Source organism: Marmota marmota, unplaced genomic scaffold (genome assembly GCF_001458135.2).
Source record: "Marmota marmota marmota unplaced genomic scaffold, marMar, whole genome shotgun sequence".
NCBI classification, from domain to species: Eukaryota; Metazoa; Chordata; class Mammalia; order Rodentia; family Sciuridae; genus Marmota; species Marmota marmota.
Window position 1 is genome coordinate 24,220,337 of NW_026000093.1, and position 23,440 is coordinate 24,243,776.

Consider the following 23,440-nt stretch of genomic DNA (forward strand, 5'->3'; position numbering starts at 1 on the left):
ATACATTATCTTTTTTATGTCTCACAGTAACCACAACATGATATTATTTAATTTTTTTAGGATTCAGTTTGTTGGTTAGGATATTAAAAGGCCCTGGGTGTTGATCCCTAGCAATAACACACACTCAACCCGCCCCTACCCCCAATAAACACAGACACACACACCAACCAAACCAACCAACCACCCCTTTCCCCCAAACAAACAAACAAACAAAACCTTGGAAGGCAGCCAAGACTTCCTAAGCAGAAGTGCCTGCTATGCCTCTTCCTGGGGCAATAAGCAGGGCTAGAAGCATGCTGCAGAAAATCTGTGAATAGGTGGCTTTGTGTTCAGCCTATTCAATAGTTCAGACTATTGTGGAATAGTCCCAAGCCTGGAGTGTCACACCAGAAGCTCTTTCTGTTGCTCATGGCCGTGGTTGGAGAAAGCATCAAGGAATCCAGGGAGAAGAATATCAGTCATAAGCTGACACTTAAGCACGCTCAGATGATTTTGCTTTGTAGCTGGGTATGAGGGTGCTTTGAGCTGTAATTAGATGGCTATGTGCTTGCGCTGAGGAAAACATTGCAGAGGGATTTGTAACAGGTTCTGGTAGGTGTAAGTTTTCAAGATGTGTATAAACTGTCCATATGATATACTCACTTTCTACAATATTGGTTTGTCACAGTATGTTTATTCCATGTACGCTCGTCCTGATTCCCTGCTTTTCCTTCTCCTTCCAGAAAGTTCTGTATGCCCCTTTTCTGGCCTGGTGATCGAGGTCAACAGTGATGCAAAGGATGGATATTTCCAGCATGCAGTGCAGCAGTCCCACTTTATGGCTATGACTTCAGCTTCCCTAGGGCCACCAGTTCCTTGCTGACTCTTGTGGATGAAAGCTAGGTTTCCTTTGAGGCTCTACAGTTCCTAGACTCACTTGGGGATAACTGACTTGTGCAGAAGGGAAACTAAATCAGCTGAAAGTTGCAAAACACATTCCCCTGGCTGCAGACCATTTCCTACTTCCTTTCTTATCTTCTTGGTTTTTTTTTTTTTTTTTTTTTTTTTGTGTGTGTGTGTGTTGGTGACTATTCTGGCTTCAGGTAGATCAGGTGAAGATCTTTTACCTTCACTGTTTCCTGGCAAGTGCAGGAGACTGGCCTCAGCTTCTTGCTCCATATCAGATATCAGAATCTTACCTTCAGGGTACCCTCTCTCTCTATTTTTTTAAGCTGTAGATGGACATAATACCTTTATTTTATTTATTTATTTTTTTATGTGGTGCTGAGGATCGAGCCCAGGGCCTCACACATGCTAGGCAAGAGCTCTATTACTGAGCCACAACCCCAGCCCTTATTTTTTTTTCCTATATTTTCCCATCCATTTATTCATGACACTCTTTTCCAGGCTTGTGCTAGGATCTGGGAATCAACTGCAGAATAAAACCCGATCCGTCGGTCTTCAGCAACTGAGAGTGGACTTGGGGGAGAGAGAATTCTAGGAACTCATAATGAGTGTCTCCTTCCTTATCTTTTTCTATGCTTAATATAAACAATTTAATTTTCTAAAATAAATATCTATTAGCTGTACATATTAATGGGGTTCAGTGTCACATTTCCATACATACATACAGTATGTACTGATTGAGTTCAACTGCTCTTTAACCCTCCCCTACCTGCTAGTAATCACTGTTCTACTTTCAAGTCAACTAATTTTTCAGTTGCTACATATGAGGGAGAACACATGATACTTGTCTTTCTATGTCTGGCTTATTTCACATCACATAAATGTCCCCCAGTTCCATCTATTTTGCTGCAAATGACAGGATTTCATTATTTATTTCATTATTTATGACTCCATTGTGTGTGTGAATCTATCTCACATTTTCTTTACCCATTCATTTGATGATGGGCATCTAGGTTGATTGCATATTTTAGCCATTGTGAATAGTACAGCAAGAATCATGGGCATGCAGGTTTCTTTTTGGTATGCTGATTTAGTTTCCTTTGCATATATACCCTGAGATAGGATAGCTAGATCATATGGTAGTTCTATTTTTAGTTTTTAAAAGAACCTCCATATTTCTCTCCATACTAGCTATAAAAAATTACATTCCAACCAACAGTATCTGAGTTCCTTTTTCTCTATATCCTCCCTAGCATTTTCTTTTTTAAAAAAATAATAGTCATTCTAACTGGAGTAGATGGTATCTCTTGGTAATTTGGATTTGCATTTCCCTGATGGCTGATGACATCGAGTATTTTTTTCATGTTTATTGGCTATTTTTATTTCTTCTTTTCAGAAGTGCCTATTCAGGTCATTTCTTCATTTTTAAACTGAGTTACTTGCTTTTTGTTATTTTTTTTTAATTCTTCATATACTCTGGATATTAACCCTCTGTCAGAGGAATAGTTGGTAAATATTTTCTCCCATTCCATAGGTTGTATCTTCATTCTGTTGAGTGTTTCCTCTGTTGGGCAGAAGTTTTTTAGTTTTATGTAACCCCATTTGTCAATTTTTGCCTTGTTTCCTATGCTTTTGGGATTCCACCAAGAAAATCACATATGTACCAATGTTTTCAAATGTTTTTCTTATATTTTATTCTGGTATTTCAGTTTTAGATCTTATATTTAAGTCTTAAATACATTTTGGAGTTGATGTGTGTGTGTGTGTGTTTGTGTGTGTGTATGTTTGTGTGTATTGGAGATTGAACCCAGGGCCTTGAACATTGTAGTCATGTGCTCTTTCACTGAGCTACAACCCAGGCCATTGGTTTTTATATAGGGTGAGAGATGGGGACAAGTTTCAATAATCTGCATGTGGACATATCATTTTCCCAGAACAATTTACTGAAGAGACTTTCCTTCTTCCAATTTATGTTTTTAGAAGCTTTGTGGAGAATCAGTAGGCTACAGATGTGTAGATTCATTTCTGGGATCTCTATCTATTTCTTTGGACTGCTTTTATGCCAAAACCTCACCGTTTTGGTTATTGTAGCTCTGTGGTATGTCTTGAAATCAGGTATTGTGATGTCTCCAGCTTTGTTTTATTTTATTTTATTGTTTTGGTCAGGACTGTTTTGGTTATTTGGGGTATTTGGCAGTTCCAAATGAATTTCAGGATTGTTTTATTCTAGTTCTGTGATAAATATCATTGTTATTTTGATGGGGATTACACTGAATCTGTAGATCCCTTTGGGTAGGATGGCCATTTTTACAGGGTGTGCTGATTAAATCCAATCATCCTTCACCCCATTCGTCAATCTCTAGTAATCACTTTTCTATTTCCAGATCAACTTTTTATTTTTTTTTAAAGTTTCCACATATGAGAGAGAACATGTGGTACTTGTCAGATGGTATTTTTTAAAGAGTCCTTTAAAGAGTACTGTGTGGATCAGGAACTTTTCATAAGTTCATTAGAAGAATATCCAATCCATGAACAAGGGAAGTCTTTCCATTTATTGTGTCTTCAATTTCTTTTATAAATGTTTTAAAAATTTTCCTTCTAGAGGTCTTTCAACTTCCTTGGTTAAATGTATTCCTAGGTATTTTTTTTTGTAGCTATTGTGAATGTATTGCTCTTATGATTTCTTTCTCATAAAATTCATTATTGGTGTGTAGAAAAGTTACTGATTTTTTTATATGTTGATTTTGTATCCTGCTTCTTTATTAAATTTGTTTATCAATTCCAATATCTTTTGGTGGATTTGTTAGGTTTTAGAATCATGTCATTTGCCAACAGGGATAATTTGACTTCCTTCTTTACTACTGTAAACCTTTCATTTCTTTCTCTTGCCTAATTGCTGTGACTAAAACTTTTAGTATCCCATCAAATTAAAATCATGAGAGTGGAACCCTTTGTCTTGTTCCTGCTCTTAAAGGAAATGCTTTCAGCTTCCCCCCATTCACTGTGGTGTTGTTTATATCTCAACAGATAAGTACTCTTTAAAAGTAATACCATTGTTGCATTTAAAAATTTTTCAGCAATTCCTTGATGTTATCAAATATTCAGTTAAAGCTCACTGGTTTTATCATAATGTTTTATAGTTGGTCTGTCTGAATCAGGATATTTTTACAGGTCCATATGTAGATGTTATTGGTTGATGTACTGCTTAAATATTTTTTATACCTACGGGTTTCCTCTCATTCTCTCTCTCTCTCTCTCTCTCTATATATATATATATATATATATATATACATATATATATATATATTTCAATTTATTTTTTGAAGGAACTATGTGAATTCTCCAATAGAGCTTCCCACCATCTGGATTTTACTGATTGCTTCCCTTTATGTTTATAATGTTTTTCCTTTCTTTGTATTTTCTTAAAACTGGTAGTTAGGTCTAAAGATTTAGGATGGAGGGGCTGGGGATGACTCAGTGATAGAGCACTTGCCTAGCATGTGAAAAGCCCTGGGTTTGATCCCTAGCTTTTAAAAAAAATAAGGCTTGAATTTAGGGTCAAGATAACTAAGAGATGGTAGTATGTATCCTTTTATCAGCTTTCTCTCTTTGTGATATGAGCAGCCCTTATCATTACCTCAATCCATTAATTCATTAGAGGTTGCTAAATGGTAAGACTCCAATTCTCTCTTTGCTTCTGATGGATTAGCCAGAATTGTTCTTTGGAAGAGAAACTGAAATGCAGTTTGTGCAGGAAAGGTAGGTTAAATGCAGCAATCTTTCTTTTTTTAATATTTATTTTTCAGTTTTTCAGTGAATACAACATCTTTATTTTATTTTTTATGTGGTGCTGAGGATCGAACCCAGCGCCCTGTGCATGCCAGGTGAGTGCGTTACTGCTTGAGCCACATCCCCGGCCCACAATCTTTCCTTTGTTAAGTTTTAAAATAACTTGAACACTGAAGATTTCAGCAGCTTCTTTCCTTTTTGAAGTTCTTTCCTCTCTTGTTTTCTCCTCTTTCCTTTAGTCATTCTCTCTCTCTTTCTCTCTCTCTCTCCCCTTTTAAACCAACTTTGTGGTACTTTGGAAAAAGTATTATAGATTCGTTCATTCTGGCTAATAAAACAGCTTACAGAGTGACTCCAGAGATATTTTCATTGTTTTTTTTTTTTTTTCCTAGTACTGGGGATTAAACCCAGGGACATACTATGACTGAGTTACGTATCCCCAGCCCTTTTTATTTATTTTTTTTATTTTGAGATAGGGTCTTGCTAAGTTGCTGAGGCTGGCCTTAAACTTGGGATCTTCTAGCCTCAGGCTCCCAAGTCACTGAGATTACAGGTATGCACCACAGCACCTGGCAAGAGATGTTTTCTGTTTAACTTCTATCAACATTTAAAATTAGACAAGTGAAAATTCTTGAATAAGTACAGCATTTATATGCAATTACTATTATGTGCTAACTGTTGTTAAAATAATTTACATGTTTTCTCATGTAATGTCCTCAACAACCCTATGAGTAAGATATTCAGTTATTTCCATTTTACAGATGTAGAACACAAGGCTCAGTTGCTTCAATAAGTTGGCAACTAGACGTGACTGAGGTGAAATTAAAACTGGGGTTGTCAAAGCTTCAAAGTCAGATATCTTATTCATAATCCCATTTTTCCCCTGCCTTCTCAATGTACTTTCTGGAGTCTTGAACAAAGAGGAAAGAGTTTGGGAGATTCCCAAACTTGAAATCATCTACCAGAGTGTTGGGATAAACACATAAGTGCCTGAGGAAGCTTGTTGTTCAGGCAGTAGATAAGAAGGACTCTAAAGAATGTGATAACGAGGGAAATGAGGAGGGAAAACTGGCGACTTCCCTCCTCTGTAATCTTCATGTGAGAAGCAAAGCAGAGTGACCTTGACTATACAGTCAAAGAAGGTACTCATCCAACATATAAAGAAACCCACCTGAACAGTGGGCATGCAACCTACCTATAAATTTCCCCTGCTTGTAGATGTGGTGTTGATCCTACACTGTATCTTGATCTGCTACCACAGAAGAACACATAAATAATAAAATGTCAAAATCCTCTCTGTCGAATACTCTTAAGTTCTTTCCTTGGGATCAGTTGACAGTAGACCTGGGGCATTTTCAGCCTTGGGGTTAAACACAGAGAATCTACTAGAGATCATTCAGCTCTCAGTGTATAAGGCATAGTTTGGCAGTTATCCAAAGGTTTGTCACTGGGAGTTAGTTTAGTTAACATGTCCATCAGCTCACTGAATAACCTTTTTTTTTTTTTTTTTTTTTTTTTTTGTGTGTGTGTGTGTGTGGTAAGAATATTTATGCTCTATTATTTAAGCAAACTTTGGGTGTACAGTTTAGTTTTGTTAACCAGAATCACCATACTGTACACTAGGTCTCTAGATCTTATTCATCTTATAACTGAAAGTTTGTATGCTTTGATGATATTGCCCTCACTTCCCTAACCTCCCAGCTCCTGGTGACCACTGTTCTATGAGTTTGATGTTTTTAGATTCCACATGGAAGCGAGACTTCCCCTGGATCTTCACATGCCTGTCTCCTCTTTGACATTCAGTTCTTAGTTGGAATGTCACCCTTTTGGAGAATTTTCCCTGACCATCTTGTCTATAGTAGGCACCCTCTACCTCCCATCACTCTTTTTAAGTTATTTCTTTCGTAGCTTATTCCCATTTGAAAGTATCTTCTGTCTTTCCTACTATAATGTGGGGAGGAAAGTAACCAGTTTCATTCAGTCAGTGCTGGGATTCTGGTGCCTGGCACAAAGTAGGCCTCTGCCTTTGTTGAATAAATGAATTAATTCAGGCATCCTGGGTTCCTTTCAATCCATGCTACATCCATCACTGTTGGTTTCAGTTAGCCTCCAGAACGGCTGTGGCCCATTACCACCTGACCTTCCATCTGTGAAAGTTAGGGGTTCTCGCCTTATGCATTTATAAACTAAAGCTTACAGAAATGATCAATTCAGTTTCAGTTACATATTAGGCTGAGGTCCAACATGATTTATGTTCTAACTGAAACTTGTTTGCTCAAGCTAGGTCTGAATGTTTGTGTCACCCCATTTCCATCCATATGTGATGGTTTTAGGAGGTGGGGACAGTGGGCAGAGCTCTTTTGAATGGGATGAGTGCTCTTATAAAAGAGGCCTCAGAGGCTGGGAATGTAGCTCAGTGGTAGAATGTATGCTTAGCATGCATGAGGCCTGTGTTCAATCCCCAGCACTGCAAAAAAATAAAAAAAATTAAAAAAGCAAACCCCAGAGAACAAGTTTTCCCCTTCTATCATGTGAGGGCACAGCCAGATCCATCAATGGGGAAGTGGGATCCTTACCACCATCCAATCTTCTGGCAACTTCATCTTGGACTTCCTAGCCTACAGAACTGTGGGTAATAGATTTCTTCTTTTATCAGCTACCCAATTTGTAGTATTTTGTTATAGCAGCCACAACGGACTAAGGCAGGGCATCTTTCAAATCCTCCCTCTCGTTGTAAGTATTGAATGCCTCCGAGTGAAAGAAAATTATGACAGGACTGACGGTATTATAGATATTCTTTCAAAGTTGGATGGCAAAAGCTTCTGAAGTCCTGGGAGATTGGATCTGATGCCTAGGGGTTTATATTAGAGTTAGCCAGTGGCTCAGGGAGCAGTTTATAAGTCAAGACAACCTATGGTCCCAGAATTGTCCTTATCAGGAACCTCTGGGTTAAGGGAGGGAGTTGTTTAAAATGAAGATTACTAAGCCATAATCAGACGTACTGAATCAATATCTTGGGGGATGAGTCCTGCAGTTTACACTTGACAAACACCCAGGTGTACCTTAAGCTCCCTAAAGTGTTTGAACCACTGTCACGAAGAAAGTAAAGTGTAATTTATTGCAACTACTTTTCCTAAGGAGCCTGAGGTAAGCAACCACAAACAGCTATCAGCACTCATGGACTCCCCAGCTCCCATCCCTGATGTTATGAGTTGTGTTTTATAGTGTGTGTGTGTATTGCTGGGAATTGAATCCAGAGTTTCACAAATAATAGGGAAAGCTCTACTACTGAGCTATAGACCCAGCTCAGATGTCATGAGTCTTGGTGTGGTCTGGATGAGGGCAATTTTACAAATTCATGGGTGGCCAAGGTTAACTCTTGACTTAAAGGGCCTTAATCACATCACCGCTTCCTTTGGGGGATTTTTCTTTTCTTTTTTCTTTTTTTGGCATCCTGCCTGCCTACTTTCTATTTCACAGCTGTGTGAAAAGTGAGACTTCCTGACCAATGTGTCTACTTTTAAGATGCCTCCTCTTTTTTTTTTTTTTTTTTTAGATTTAGATGGACACAATACCTTCGTTTTATTTATTTATTTTTATGTGGTGCTGAGGATTGAACCCAGGGCCTCACACATCTAGGCAGGAGCTCTACCACTGAGCTACAACCTCAGCCAAGGTGCCCCTTCTTATCTTAAGAACTTCTTTGCTCTTTAGATTTTACATTCATCTATCTATCTATCTATCTATCTATCTATCTATCTATCTATCTATCTATCAGAAAGACCTTGTCACTTAGATGTCAACATTGTTTAGCATTAAAAGTGTTAGTTGGGTTCAAATTCTTCTCTGCATATTCTTGTCCCTATGGGTCTTTGAAAGCTTTTTTTTTTTCTCCCACCTCTAATATCTCCTTTTTCCTTTATTCATCTGAACCCTCCCTGTCCTTCAAGAACAGTCTTCATCCAGTAAACTCCCACTGAGTCAGGCTGTTTTCCTCCCTTGAATTCCCAAACCAATTGTACCTTACTGTTTAATACTTCATTGTGTTAAAAGAAGTAGAGTTGAAAGTGTTAGTTACTACTTTTTACCACTCCCTGCTCCCTTGATGTTTATCCATCATTTTGGAAAAACCCAGAAGACCTTGCCAGCACTGTGCTCTCAGAACACTTCCTCCAGGAGCCAGCAGAGGGCAGCGGAGCACTCGTGGCTCTCCTCTTCACCGTGGTGCTCCTCTATGACTAGGAGAGCCCAAGGTGCCATTTTTGGGCCCTGAGCTGAGAGAGTGCAGTTGCTGAACCTTCAAAGATGTTTACATTCCTTCCTCACCTTCCCGCTCTGCTGCCTGCTTTATACCACATATCCTTAAACATCCACTCGTTCTGGGTTCTGGCCCCTCTCTTCCCTATCAGCATCTAAGCTAAAACTACAGACTGCCTTCCTTTCCTACTGGAATGGAATGCTCCTGTCTATTTTGAATTTAAGCTAGTCTAGAGTAGCTAATTTCACCATTTTATTTATGTGTGCTATTGCTTCTGTCTTGGCATGTGCTGACACTGACATGGTGGTGGGGAATTCCAGCCTGTGGCCTGGTGAGAGGCGGGGAAGGGGAGGGAGAAGAGAGAAGAAAGAAAGAACTTCTGGGAATGATCCCATGACTCACTGACTGGTGAGTGAATCTGAAGACCTCCTAGTCTGAACAGAGCAAAACCCTGACCAACTCCATTCCTTAGATGACGGATGATGGGAGAGCTGGTAGCCAAAAGGGTCATACACCATGGGGACTCTCCATCTTCCAGTGATGTTCTCAGACGGCTGTTTACTCACACACATCCCTTACCTCAAATCCTCAAAACAGGTCTGGCTACATAATTCATGGGGCCCAGAGCAAGATGAAAACACAGGTCTCTTTATTCAAAAATTATGAAGATTTCAAGTTGATGACTAAGTACATCCAACCAAAAGCAGGGCCCTCTGAGCATGGAGCATATCCATCAAGCCAGCCCTGCCCCTAAACATACATAGGACTAGCTCTTTGTTCTAAGTTGGGGAATTGGTGTGAGGGCTTTCTGTATCTGGTTCCTTTTCTGTCCTCAGGAATCAGAGTCCTGGAGGGATAGATAGATAGATAGATAGATAAGTAGATAAGGAGACAGACAGACACAGAAGGAGAGAGAGATACACAGGAGAACTGAGTGGTGAGATTTTATTTGGAAGATAGGTGACATTCACTTTTTAGGCTCTAGGGATTATAAAATGATCTACGTCCCTAACCTCAGTTGTACTGTAGTTAGGGAAGACAACAACAAGCAAAGAGGGAAATATTTGCACACAGTGTGCCAGATGATGATACATGCCCTGGAGAAAAGGAAAGCAGGGCAGGAAGGATTGAGTGCAAGGTGGGGTGAGGAGGCTAATTTTATGACGGTGTTACAAAGGCCCCATGGATAAAATGTTATGTGAGCAAAGACTTGGAGAGAGGGAGTGAGTCATGGAGGTATTTGAGGGATAAGCATCTAGGTAGAGGGAATAGCAAGTGCAGAGGCCCTGAGTCTTTTCAAGTTTGAGGAAGATTAGGGAGGCCAGAGTGGTTGGTGTGGGTTAATGGGGGCTGAGGGGATGAATAGGGTGGAGAGGGGAAGCCAGATTCCATATAGCAAGGACTTTGAATTTTACTCTGGATTAGGGTTTTGAGTGGAGGAGTCTCCTGATATGACTTAAGCTTTGAAGGATTCCCTATATGCTCCATTGAGAAGAGAATTTAGAGGCATAAAGATGAAAGCAGAGGACCAGTGAGGAGGGTCTTACAGTAATGAAATGGCTTTGACCAAGTTGTTCCTCATGGAAGAGGTCAGACTCTAGAAGCTCTAAAGGGTCAGAGGTTAGGTCCGTTTTGTTTACCACTGTAATTCTGTTGTCAGACACATGCTCTGACGTAGATAGGTGCTCAGTAATAGGCATTTAACGAATCAGCAAGAGAAAACAAATACGTAGCAACAGACTTTCTTGTAATAGAGCCGTAAGATATAACATTAAAAGAATGAAGGTAGAATACCTTGCCAAAGTTTGCTAGTGTTTATCCTCACTGTGCGTCTATTAAATCCATTAAAACACTAAAGGTCAGTTCATATGAACTGTGTCTCATTGGCACATGAACCTGAAAGTGCTGGATCTGGAACTGTATTTTTAATGTGTGGTCAATAGGTGGCGCTGCATCTTGTGAGGGTTTTGTCCCCCGCTAGCTATGTGTGAGGAGGTTTACTGATGTAGATCAAAGTATTTTAACTGGAGTACATGGTTGGTCTATTGAAAATTGGATTATTTTCTCCTACCAAATTTCTCCGATTTGGTAGGACTCTCTTGGAATTATAATGTATGAAACTAACACTTGAAAATGTCATTCTTTTTTAAGTGGAACATTTAGATATTATTTAAATGATTAAAAAAAAAAAGACTCAGTATTGGAAACAGAGCAGTACCCACATGCTGCAGATGCTTTCAATGCCTGATGACAATTTTACTTTATTTCGTTCTCCATGCCATTCTGGCTTATGTGTGTTATTTTCAATATATGTATTTTGGCTGCTGTTTGCATAAAGACCACAAGTGGTATCATTAAATGTATTTCCTTTATTGAGTTTGTGTAGGGAGGTGGAAGTACTGGCAGGAGTCATGTAGGAAGAGAGGTGTGCAAGGGGGAAATAGGCTGCAGTCAAATGAAGGAGGCCGAGAGGTTTCGTGGGAAGTTCTGTGAACACTTTTCAGATGGCAAGTGACTTCTGCCCAATGGCTTTCTCCAGCTTCCAGAAAGCTTCTCCAAGCAATATCACCTTGTGCAAGATTGCATCCCTTGGAGCCCTACAGTGGCTGGTTCTTTCTTTTCCAGTGCCCAACTTTAATTCTCACTGATTAAATCCAGACTGAAGAAACAGAAGATCCAAGATTTTGTGGTGGAGCCATGGCTTTCTTTTGAGTTGGGTCAAGAAAACTCTGTCTTACAAGATTTCTTGTGTCAGGCGTGGCAGCACATGTCTATAATCCCAGCAGACTGAGGAGGCTGAGGTAGGAGGGTCACAAGTTGGAGGCCAGCCTCAGCAATTTAGTGAGACCCAAAGCAGTTTGGTGGCATCCTGTCTCAAAATAAAAAACAAAAAGGGCTGGGAATGTGGCTCAGAGGTTGAAAGCCCCTGGGTTCAACTCCTGGTACTAAGGAAAAAAAAAAAAAGGATGATTTGTGTCTACTATGGTCCCTGGGTGAAATTTATGGCTGTGTGTTTCTTTTTATTATTATTATTATTATTATTTTTATTTTGTTTGTTTTAATTAGATACACATGACAGTGTGTTTCTTAAAACAATTTTTAATTACAGATGGATTATAGATGGACATAATATCTTTATTTTGTTTATTTATTTTTATGTGGTGCTGAGGATCGAACCCAGTGCCTCACATGGGCAAGGCAAGCACTCTGCCACTGAGCCACGATCCCTGCCCAGGGCTGTGGGTTTCTGAGGATGAAACTATTCTTTCACTGTGTTGATGGTATAGATGGAGCTCCTGAAATATGACTTGACTATAGCCTCTGCCACAGTATCTGTAAAGGATTCATGGAATATATTGACTTCAGATTGTTTCCTCTCCAAGACGTCTTTGTGTCTTTTCTTCTCTGGAGCCTGTGGCCTGTAGCTGCAGGACTCACAGTTAGCCTGTCTTTCCCTCCACCCCTTCAGCTAGCAACCCATTCCCCTATTGCTGTGATCAGAGACTCCTAATGAAGGAGTCTAACTGACCAGCCTACTCTGTCCTCATGTAACTCAGCTCTGTCCACCCTGCTCTGCTGGCTTTTCTTCAAGTCCTTCCACTAAGCCACCACTCAGTATCTGTTGATTAGCAAATGCCTGGGGTCTGCCTACTACCTATCAGGCAACGTGCTGGGGAAAGGGCCGGGCACATTTCCTGTTCCCATCCTTTCCTTAGAATAAGCTCCCTTCCTCTGGATTCATTTGAAACCTGATTTCCCTCTAATGTTACTGCCATTCTTTGGGCCTAGGTTAAAAGCTCTCCTTTGTACCTTGCTGTCATCATCGATATATTAGCTTTTGGTTACATCGTTGGTGACAAGCTGGCTCAAAGAACATTTAGGCATCATTTTTCTCATTTTAAGGAGAAGAGAGGGAGGATGCACCAACTGTGTTCCTTTTATCAGAGAAGAACCTGTTTTCCTACAGGCTCCCTGTAGAGCCCCTGTATTACCCTGGTGCCCTCTAGCTGAAGGCAACATTGGGAAAAAGGGTATCCGGCTTTAGGGAGAAAGGGAATGTTCACCAGTTAGCCATCCCAAAATATCCACCCTGTGGTGCACTCGATCCAGTTGGATCATTCTCTTCCATACAAGTTGCCACAACATGTTGACATCCAGGTCATTCTGTCACATCCATTGATTCCCAGGGCTGTCATTTCTCTCCTGTCTCCTGTTGGCATCAGGCTGACTTCAACTTCAGCATTGATGACCCTTGGCCTCTATCGCCCCTCTCTTCCACTCTCCTGAGCAACCCACCTAATAGTGAGTGACGAGCTTGCTTCCTCATCTGAACTTGTATTCCCTTACTGGGCCACCAACGTCCACCTCACCAGTCACTGAATTCATTGTGTCCACCTCCCTCTTTTTCGAAGGTCCTGGAGTCTTGTATATCATCTCTGGAATAGCTCTTGTCTCCTCTTCTACTTCAAGTCCTCATTTTCTCAGCCTATTTCAATTCATCCCCCAAACTCTGCCATGATAATTATATAATTTGATTTGATTGCTCTTCCTCAGTTAAAAGTCATTCACGGTTTCTTGTTGCCTTAGTATCAAGTACAAGCATGGCATTCAGAACCCCTCCCTCCCAACCTGTCATTTATCTCAGTGGCCTCTGTACTCTTTCATTCTGGGTTTTCAGTTTACTAGATAGGTCTCAGTGCTTTGGTGTGTCTAAAACATGTTTCTGCCCTTTTCCCTCAGTGACCTTCAGTGGGCCCCACTCAGATGCAAACTCTTTAACGTGGCATTTCTCAATCTCCCAAGTAGAATGAACACACTGCCTTCTTTTCTCCCATTGCACTGTTTGTGTTGCATTTTGTGGACATTGTTTTTTACATACGTGTCAATCTCATTTAAGAGAGGGCCATGGGCTGGGGATGTAGCCCAGTGTTGGAGTACTTGCCTAGCACATACGAAGTCCTGGGTTCAATCCTCAGTATGCACATGTGTGCACGCACACGTATATTTATAATATAGAAAAATGAAAAAAATATATAAAAATTATATATATGTATCTATTTCATCTCTCTCTATCATCTATCAATCAGTCTATCTTTCTATCTATCTATCTACCTACCTATCTATTTAGAATGTGTGTATGTCTGATTTAGCTTTACATCTTAAAATTCTGTCACAGCACCTGGGGCATAGCAGGGTGCTCAATAGAGATTTGTTGAACAAATATTTTTGAACTATTGTGGGTAGTAATGGAGGGAATTTTCTGAATGTTGTGCATTTGGTACATTGTTAACATGTGGCCAATATGAATCCTAAAAGTTTAGTGAAGAAAACTTCAGAGAACAAATGTTTACCACAGTGTAGAGTTCTTCAGTTTCCAGGATCGGAGGTGGTGTGTGTGTGTGGTTGATGTTTTTAGAACAAGGCAATGGCTCAGCCCCGTGGGAGCAGATTGCATGAGACAAGCACCCAGAATGGGGGAGATAATGCCAGCCAATCTGTCAGATTTCTTCATCTGCTGGTCCTGAGCTGGTAAGAGTCTTAATATATGCCTCTCATGCTTATATCTTGTGAGGAGTTGCCTTCAAATTTCATCTTCTGCAGGTTGCTTATACAACCCAACGTCTAAAAATAATATTTTAAGAAAGCATATTATTTATTTTGAGTTTTGTAAATGAATCTTGGTGTATGTTTTTTTAAGCACAGATTCTGATCATTTCTTTTCTGTGATGAAATCTGCAGGCTTGGGGAAGAGGCAAATCTCTTTTATAGGTTACTTAGTCAAGCAAGAACTATTTTTTTCCTTTTAATTTTATACTGCTAAAATTATAATTATATAATTATGAAAAAGCAGTTTGGGGAGTAGTCAGTCCATTTATGACTCAAGTTTAGAGGAAGCTGTTGTTGTAGACCAAAAGAAAGGACCAAAGGATTTTTTTTTTAATCTGGGAAACCTACTTGCTGGTGGGGTGTAGGTGTTGGCAAATAAAATGCGTGGGTTGTTAAGTTGTTTATATATACTTGTGTGACTGCAGGTGTGTGTATGTGTGTGTGTGTGCACACACACACACAGTTCTATAGTAACAATAAAACTTCTTAAGTTTGGAAAACCAGTGAAATTGACACAGTGAACTAACTCATGGGCTTTCTCCCTCATGCTTAAACATATCCACTGCCATTCTGTGCTAATAACCCCATTGAGGTTTCTCTATTAACAAATAGATAATATTTGAAACACTTTGCATTTTAAGTTGTTTAAGTATCTTCCCTTATCGTTATACATTTTCTTCACAATGTTCCCTTTTTAAAAATGCTACAAAGGTAATCTTCATTCAAGGTTGAATTATTATTATTTTAAAAATAGATGAATCTTAAATGACAAGGTTTTACGGAAGAATTTCTGTATTCTAGCCATGGGGGTCAATGATAGTTCTTTCCATCAAGCTGAAACAAAATCGAAGGTCACCCCAAAATATAAACTCTTAGGCATGTCTCTAAAAATACATTTTATCTTCTAGTTTAATTGGGGAAAATATAAGTGTTTACTGCTAATGAGTTAGAAGGTACTGTTCAGGAATTTTTGAGGCAGACCTTCCATTTTTGAGGTAAAAAAAATTATTTGGATGGGTTTAAGTATATCATCTCTTTTGCATTCACATATGGCTTTGTGTGAAAAAGAAAGAGACAGTTCTAAATGGGTAACTTGGCAGGAAGGCTGGTGATAGGAGATGATTTTACGGGAGACGAAGTGTGTGATGATAGAAGGAGCAAGTTTGTCCTTGACCACAGAAGTCCGGCCCCCATGGGCTGAATACTGAGAAACAAACACTGTGCATTTCCCAATATTGTTCTTCCCAAGGTGGGGCAGCAACATCAAAACCAGAAATCCATTGTTGGAGCAATGAATTTCAAATTGAAGAAGACTGTGGAAAGCATCCCTTTCATGTCATGAATTGAGTCCAGGTTTCGTGAGTGATGGCTTAATTGCTGGTAGGTGACCTTTTATATTTTTTTCTCCCACTTAAAAGATTAAGCCTGATTCAGGACAGAGTTGAAGAGGGAACAAAGGGTAAGTTAGCATCATAATCTGTTGACTCATGAGAAAATGAAGGCTTATGCACGCACGGGAACTTCTCAGCTTGGCACACACGAGTCTGTCCCTAAAATGCCAAAGGCACAGCCGCTTCTTCCTCCTTTCCTGTCTAAAACTTGAAGGCCAGGAACTTGATCATTGATGTTTTCTTATTCTTCCTGTAGGTTAAAAAAATAAAAATAAAAAAAAATTCCTGAAGCTTGCCAAGAGCCTCTACCTTGCTAAATCCAACACATAGTTCTGTTCAGGTTCCCAACCTTTGAGCAGTGACAACACAGTTGCTCTCTCTCTCCTCCAGCAAACAGTTCTTCTCTTGATTTCCAAGATCCCACACTTTCCTGCCCAGATGCATCTTTCTCCTTTTATTGATACATCTGGGGCTCAGCCCTGAGAGCCCTTCCGTTTCTCAACTTTACCTACTCCTTTGGAGGTCTCATTTGGTCATATGGCTCCATGTGTCTATGTCCTGTCTGTATCTGTGCCTAAATTCCAGACTTGTAGAGCCACCCATTGTTCCCATGTCCAACATTTGCAGCTTCAAAGCTGAACCTGGGGTCTTTCCTCCAAACGGGCTTTCCTTGTATTCTTTAGCATCTCAGTTAAAGCCAACTTTATTTTTTTAAATGCTTAGGCCAAATGCCACAGAAACATCCCTGAATCTTCTCTTTCACTCACATTCCACATTTACTCCTTCAAGCAATCCTTCTCTTTGGAGTCTTACTGCTACTTCTGACTCCATTGTCATTACTGTCGTCTAATTCAACAACATCCCAATGTGGATTGTGGCAATTGCCTCTAACTAGTCTCCAAGTTTCGATCCTTCTTTTCCATTCAGCTGCCAGATAGGGTTTTAATGATACATCAGTCAGATAAAGTAACTTGTCTGCTACAAACCCCTCCATTTCCCTGAATAAAGACGAAGCTTAGTATTACTAAATCTGAAAGGACAATATGAGCCATTCCTTTCCCTCACCCATTACCTCTCTGACTTCCTCCCCCACCATCACTCTCCCCATCATTCACCCACTCCAGATACAGTGGCCTCTTTGCTGTTCCTCAAACATTCCAGACGTGTTTCCATTTTAGGGCCTTAGCACCTGGTGTTCTGTCTGCCTGGAATGTTCTTCCCCAGACATGTGTGTAATTAAGTCCTTCATTTCCTAACCCTTTCTCTAGTGTCACTTTCTTGCCAGAGGCCACCTTGGTGACCCTATCCTAACATTGGTGTCTCCTCCCCTCCCCCAGTACTCCTGACCCCTCCCCTCCCCCAGTACTCCTGACCCCACTGCTCTGCTCTATCATTTTCCTGTAACACTTATCTAGTACAATACTGTATAATATGCATATTTTTTATGCTTTTAAAAAGTTGTCAGTCTGCCCCACTTAAATGTAATCTTCATGGGAGCAGGGGCTAATGTGTGTTTTATATCCCAGCGCCTAGTGTGGTATGCAGCACACAACCCTCCATGCATGTTTGTTGGGTGAATGAAAGAAAGCTGTGGATGAGGCATGTGGCCAGCTGTCTTGCTCCTGCAAACTGACTTGTTTGCTATCCAGCCTTCATTCCATCAAAACCTCCCTTTCTAAAATGTTTGTTGTGGGGGTCAGGGTGATGGTGAAGATTCCTTTGGAGGTGGTTTCTGGGAAAGGGTGGGGGCTGAGAAGAAGAGCCAACCTTCCTCATGATTGCAGGCATGAGTACGCCAGTTCCTCCTTGAGGGGTGGAGCTGGGTAATCAGAGGGCCTGACCTGACCTGGCCTGATGTATTTTGTATTCTGATATTTTTGTTTAAAATAGTTTTCACGATCATTATTTGAATGGCGGCATACTTAAAATACAGTCTTAATGACCCAGCCTTGAAAGTGGATATGTGTAAGCCTGGAGATTATCATGGATTGCTTTTAAGAACTTCAGGGTAAGGTAATAGTTAAGAGCATAGGCTAAGAGTTAGTCTATCTGGGTGCAAATCCTGGTCCTGGCCCTTTTTGACTGTGTGACCTGAGGCAAGTCATTTAATTTTACTGTGCCTTAGTTTCCTCCTCTGTAAAATCTGGGCAGCTGCAGTTGTGTATCTGTGATGGAACAGAGTTGTTTTGGAAAATAAAATAAATAGTATTTATAAAGTACTTGGGCACTTGCTACACAAAGTGCCATCTTCTGACCATCACCATCAACATTACCTGGGGGGCTTGTTAGAAATGCAGAATTTAAGGCCTGGCCTAAACTTACCATATCAGAAGCTGCATTTTGATAAGATCCCTCCATGCTTCCTAGTTGCATTAAGATCTGAGCAACTGACCTTCAACAGTGCCAAGGGACACGTGTCAAATACCATATAATCATTAAATTTAAAGCAATTATGATTTCTCCTCAGTCAAACTTATAAAGTGAGCTTACCCAACATGTAGCTCTGGGGTCTCAGGCCAGTCAGTCAGTGCTTACCTCTGGGCTTTGTTTCCTTGTCTGTGACGTGAGACAATTAGAATGCATGATTTTTTTTGGTCAGCTCTGGCTCTTTGGGATTCAGTCCAGCTTATCAATTCACATTCTACTGAACAGAGAGTTAAAAAAAAAAAGAACAAAATTTCTTTTGGAAACTGGATATAAGTAAGTCCTTAGAAAAATGTCTCCAGATATCCTTTGTGTTACAAGCCAACCAGGCCAAAACTGTAGGAATTTTTTTCTTAATCTCATAGATATATCTTATTTTATTTTAATGTTAAGTTGATGATGCTGTTTAAGAACTAGTAGGGTCTTAGGGCTCTTGGTAGAAGCTGCTCTATTTAATTAACTCTTTAAGAATAAAAAAAATAGCCTTTACAAATTTGCTCTTTTTTGGTGGCATTACATCATAGGCTTTATCTCGGAGAAAGTAAGAAATTCTGAGACAGTAATCTTCTAAAATGCAGCCAGCAATCATCCACTATTAGTTTGAAAAGGCTCCTAAAAAATAATCCTTATTTTATAGACAAGAAGAAAGAAAATGATATTTCCCTTGAAAATGTTTTCATATCCACTATTAGAATTTCTAATATTTTCCTTCCATTGACAGTTGGACAGTAGAGGTTCATCTCTTTGGCTTTGTTAGAATTCTTTGTTTGTCTGTCTATCTATCTATTTATTTATTTTTTCAGTGCTGGGGTTGAACCCAGGGTATTCTATCACTGAGCCACATCCCCATCCCTTTTTATTTTTTATTTTGAGACAAGGTCTCTCTAAGTTGCTGAGGCTGGCCTTGAACTTACAATCCCCTTGGCTCAGTCTCCCAAGTTGCTGGATTACAGGTGTGTGCCACCATGTCTGGCTAGTTTGTGTTCTTGACTCATCTTAATTTGGCCTCATTTCATCTGTGAGGAACTGAATTGTCATCTCCCTCTCAAATGTGTAGGTGGAAGCTATAACCCCCATGATGTGACTGTACTTGGAAATAGGAACTTAGGGAGGTAATGAAAGTGAAATGAGGTTATTAAGATAGGACCCTAATCTGATAGAATTGGTGTCCTTATTAAGAAGAGGAGGAGCTACCAGAACTTGCTCTCTTTCTCCCTGTGTGTACAGAGAAGAAGCCATTTGGGAAATACAGCAAGAAAGTGTCATTTACAACCCGGGAAGAGAAGTCTCATCAGAAACCAACCTTAATGGCCCCTTGATCCTGGGCTCCAGCCTTCAGAGCTGTGAGAACATGTGTCTGTTGTTTATGCCACTTGCTCTGCTGTATTTTGTTACAGGAGCCTGAGGAAACGAGGACACTGTCTTCCCAACTTTCAAACTGCTCCCCTTGGTGCGTCTCTCCTGTGGATTTGTCTGTTTTTGTATCTTCACTCCTGAGTCCTCTTAGCATGGATTTCTTCTCTATTGCTGATGTCAGAATCTTTAGTTTTTTTTTTTTCTTCCCTCAGAGGCAAGCAATGGTGGTTAATTGGTTAATTTTGAATGTCAACTTGACTGGATTGACAGGTGCTTGGAGAATTGGTAAAGCATGCTTCTGGGCGTTATCTGTGCAGATGTTTTTTTTTTTCTCAGGGTCCCTCTTGGGTCTTTTCCTACTAAGATTCTCTTTAAAGTCCCATTTCCAGGAGGTCTTCCTTCTCTCTTTGACTCCAGTTTCCCTTCATTCTTCTTGTGCAGATGTTTTTGAGAGAAGATTAATGTGTGGGTCAGCACACTTAGTGGGGAAGACCTACCCTGAACATGGACAGCACCATCTAATGGGCTGGAAGCCCAGGTGGTACCAAAAAGCAGGAGTGGACAACCCAAGCTTGTGCTTTCTTCTAGCAGCTACATTTTTTTTTTTTTTGCTGCTTCCCTCGATGAACAGCAGGGTCTTCAGCCTTTGAATGTTAATGGACTTGCACTTCCAGGAGGCTTTGGGGCCTTTGGCCTGGGGCTGGGGGTGCATACTGTTCTCTCTTTTGTTCTGAGGCTTCTTGGACTGAGCAGCCACTGCTTCTCTCCTGGCTCTTCATCTTGGTGACAGCCAATTGTAGGGTGTTCAACTTCTGTGACTGTGTGATTGAGATAGAATGTATATATCTAATCTATGTCATCATTATCTATTTTTCCCTATTGTCTCTGCTTCTCTGGAAAAAAATAGTCCTTATTTTATAGACAAGAAGAATGAAAATGATATTTCCCTTGAAAACGGTTTCATATCCACTATTGGAATTTCTAATATTTTCCTTCCATTGACAGTTGGACAGTAGAGGTTCGTCTCTTTGGCTTTGTTAGTGTTCTTTGTTTGACTCATAGAGAAGCCTTCTGTTGTAGTCTGGGTAGTGTCCCACCCAAGATTCATGGTGACTAGAATCTCTGGACTCTTAGATTGTGATCTTATTTGAAAATAGAATCTAGGGATCAATGACTGGTGTCCTCATGAGGAGAAGACACAAAGAGGCAGGGAAGATGGCTATGTCACCACAGTATTCAAGACTGAGTGATTCTTCCACAAGCCAAGGGATATTGGGAGTTTTACCCTAGAGCCTTTGGAGGGAGCATGGCCCTGCTGACTCTGATTTTGGACTTCTGATGGAGGAAAATTTCTTGCTGTTTTAAGCTAAGTTTGTGGTGGTTTGTAAGGGGAGCCCCAGGAAGCTAACAGACCTTCTCAGATCCTCCCAGGGGAGAGTTCCCAGGAGACCCTGTGCCTCTTCCCTGGGCTTTCTGCCTTCTAGTTTATTTACTTGAGTGCTAGCTGTCATTTCACCCAGATTGTGACTCCTGGTTGGGAAATTCTTTGAGACAACAAAGTACTCATTACAGAGCTTTGGATAGTACAGTATTGTGGTCCTCAAAAGTCTTAAATGGTGAATATTTTCTAAGGGAAATAATATGAAATTCTGCCCAGGACAAAAATGTTGGAGTCATGACATGTGCCTGTGATACTTCTGGATTAATTTATGTGGAAGCATGTAGTGGACAATGAGATTTCCTATACAATTCATGTAGTAACTACTAAAATTTTATGAGAAACATTATTATAGTAGAAAGAGCATAAGACTGGGAATTTAAAAATCTGGGGTTTGGGGTTTGAGTCTAGGTCCTGCTTAGTACTGGCTGTGTATTTTGGACAAGTCACTCTCGGGGCTTAGTTCCTGTCAGTGTTGCCTACCTCTTGGGTGGGTTATGAAACTTCTATGAGGGAGGTTATGAGGTTATGAGAGAGGATCTGGAAACTGCGTAGCCTCCGAGTGTGAACTGGATGGATCATTATTGAGGGCACTTTGTGGAGTCACAACTATAGTTACAGAGCCGGTGGCTGTCAGTTTTCTGTTACTGTTAGCAAATACCTGAGATAAGCAACTTATAGAGAGGGAAGGTTTATTTTGGCTCACAGTTTTGGAGGTTTTAGTCCATGATCAATGGGCCCCATTGGTTTGGGACTTGTTGTGAAGTGGCAAGTACATCACAGTAACAGTGTGTGGCAAAACTGCTCACCTCATGGCTGGAATGTGTTTTCATGTCTTTTTTTTTTTTTTCATGGTACTGGGAATAAAATGTAGGGCCTTATGTATGTGAGGCAAGTACACTACCACTGCATTATATTCTGGGTCCCCATGGCCCAGATATGAAGAGAAAAAGAGGGAGAAGGGTTAGGGTTCCCTTCAAAGAACACCCCCAGTGGCCACCCCCTCACTAGGCTCCACCACTTAAAATTTCCACCGTCTCCCAATAGCAACCAGCAGGAGACAAAGCTTTTACATATGGGCCTTTGGACAATATTATCTATCTAGACTATAGCAGTGTCATGGGATTTAGACCCGTGGCAGAGTTAGGGGATCATTTAATAAGCTTTCTTCTTATTATTTTAAAAAATTTTTTTAGTTGTCAATGGGTATTTATTTATTTATATGAGGTGCTGAGGATGAAACCCAGGGCCTCACACATGTTGGGCAAGTGCTTTACCACTGAGCCACAACCCTAGCCCCTAGCTTTCTTATTTCTCAGAGAAGATGGAGGGCAAAAGAAATTGTGACTCGTCTATCTAGTCTGAATCAAGTAGACTGGCGTTAGGAGTCTGTGTCTGTCCTCACAAACTCAGAATTCTGTATGGAGTAAGCAGGAAATTGGCAAAGATTCTGCCTTTCCAGCAACTAACTGATAGAACAGATAGAACAAATGCAGGGCAATTACCAGAAACACCATAAGAATGTGATAAATCATGTCAAACTCATTGTATAACATGATTCTTTGGAGTTCGTGTTGAAGAATGTGATAGAAATTTAGCAATCACAGTCTGGCGAGGATGCAATTTACAAAGGCATTTATTTAGGGATTGGGACAAGAAAGTAACATTATGTGTTAAAATATTTGACAAATGGGTGTGTGGATTTTAAAGGCAAATGGATGAGGTGGAGACAGACACGGCAAATTGGCAGCTCTCAGTGGAAGGAAGAATTGCACCCATGATGTGATGTAGAGATTGACAGCCTCACTCTTGGACACGAAGCTATTAAAATGTCAATTCTGGTCATTTGGGTGGCTTACTAAAGGAAGGAGAGGATAGAAACCTGTGATAAGGCACTATAGACACAACTGGCCCATTAATTAAAAACTCCTTTACTATGACCAAGAAAACATGGGTTGCATGAAAAAAAAATGCTCTATTTGTAAAGGAAATGAATATAAACAAGAAACCTGCTGATCGCATTTTCAGATGGGAACTTATTTTCTAGTAAAGAACACTTTGTAAAGAGGTTTTGTGATTGTGACGGGAGGAGGCTCTTAAATTAAGGTTGTGCTCTGCTAGATGTATGAAGAGCTGCATCTTTAAATGACTTAACGGGACATTTTCAAGCAACTCAGCACTTGGCAGATTTGATTTTGACAAGCAGGAGCAGGTGGGTGGCTCAGGCTTCTCAACCTTGAAGAGATGACCCCAAATGACTTTGTGTTTTCCTCATAGCTACAAGATAAAATA

At 40.3% G+C, this 23,440-nt stretch overlaps 1 long non-coding RNA gene across 1 annotated transcript in view; it reads left to right on the plus strand.

Moving 5' to 3' along the window:
• Window positions 1-23,440, plus strand: part of LOC125610578 — a 55,602-nt gene that overhangs the window by 13,082 nt on the left and 19,080 nt on the right. Inside the window, exon 2 of the long non-coding RNA XR_007340580.1 lies at window positions 15,789-15,919. This is a non-coding gene — a long non-coding RNA (uncharacterized LOC125610578). The remainder of the gene's footprint in view (window positions 1-15,788; window positions 15,920-23,440) is intronic.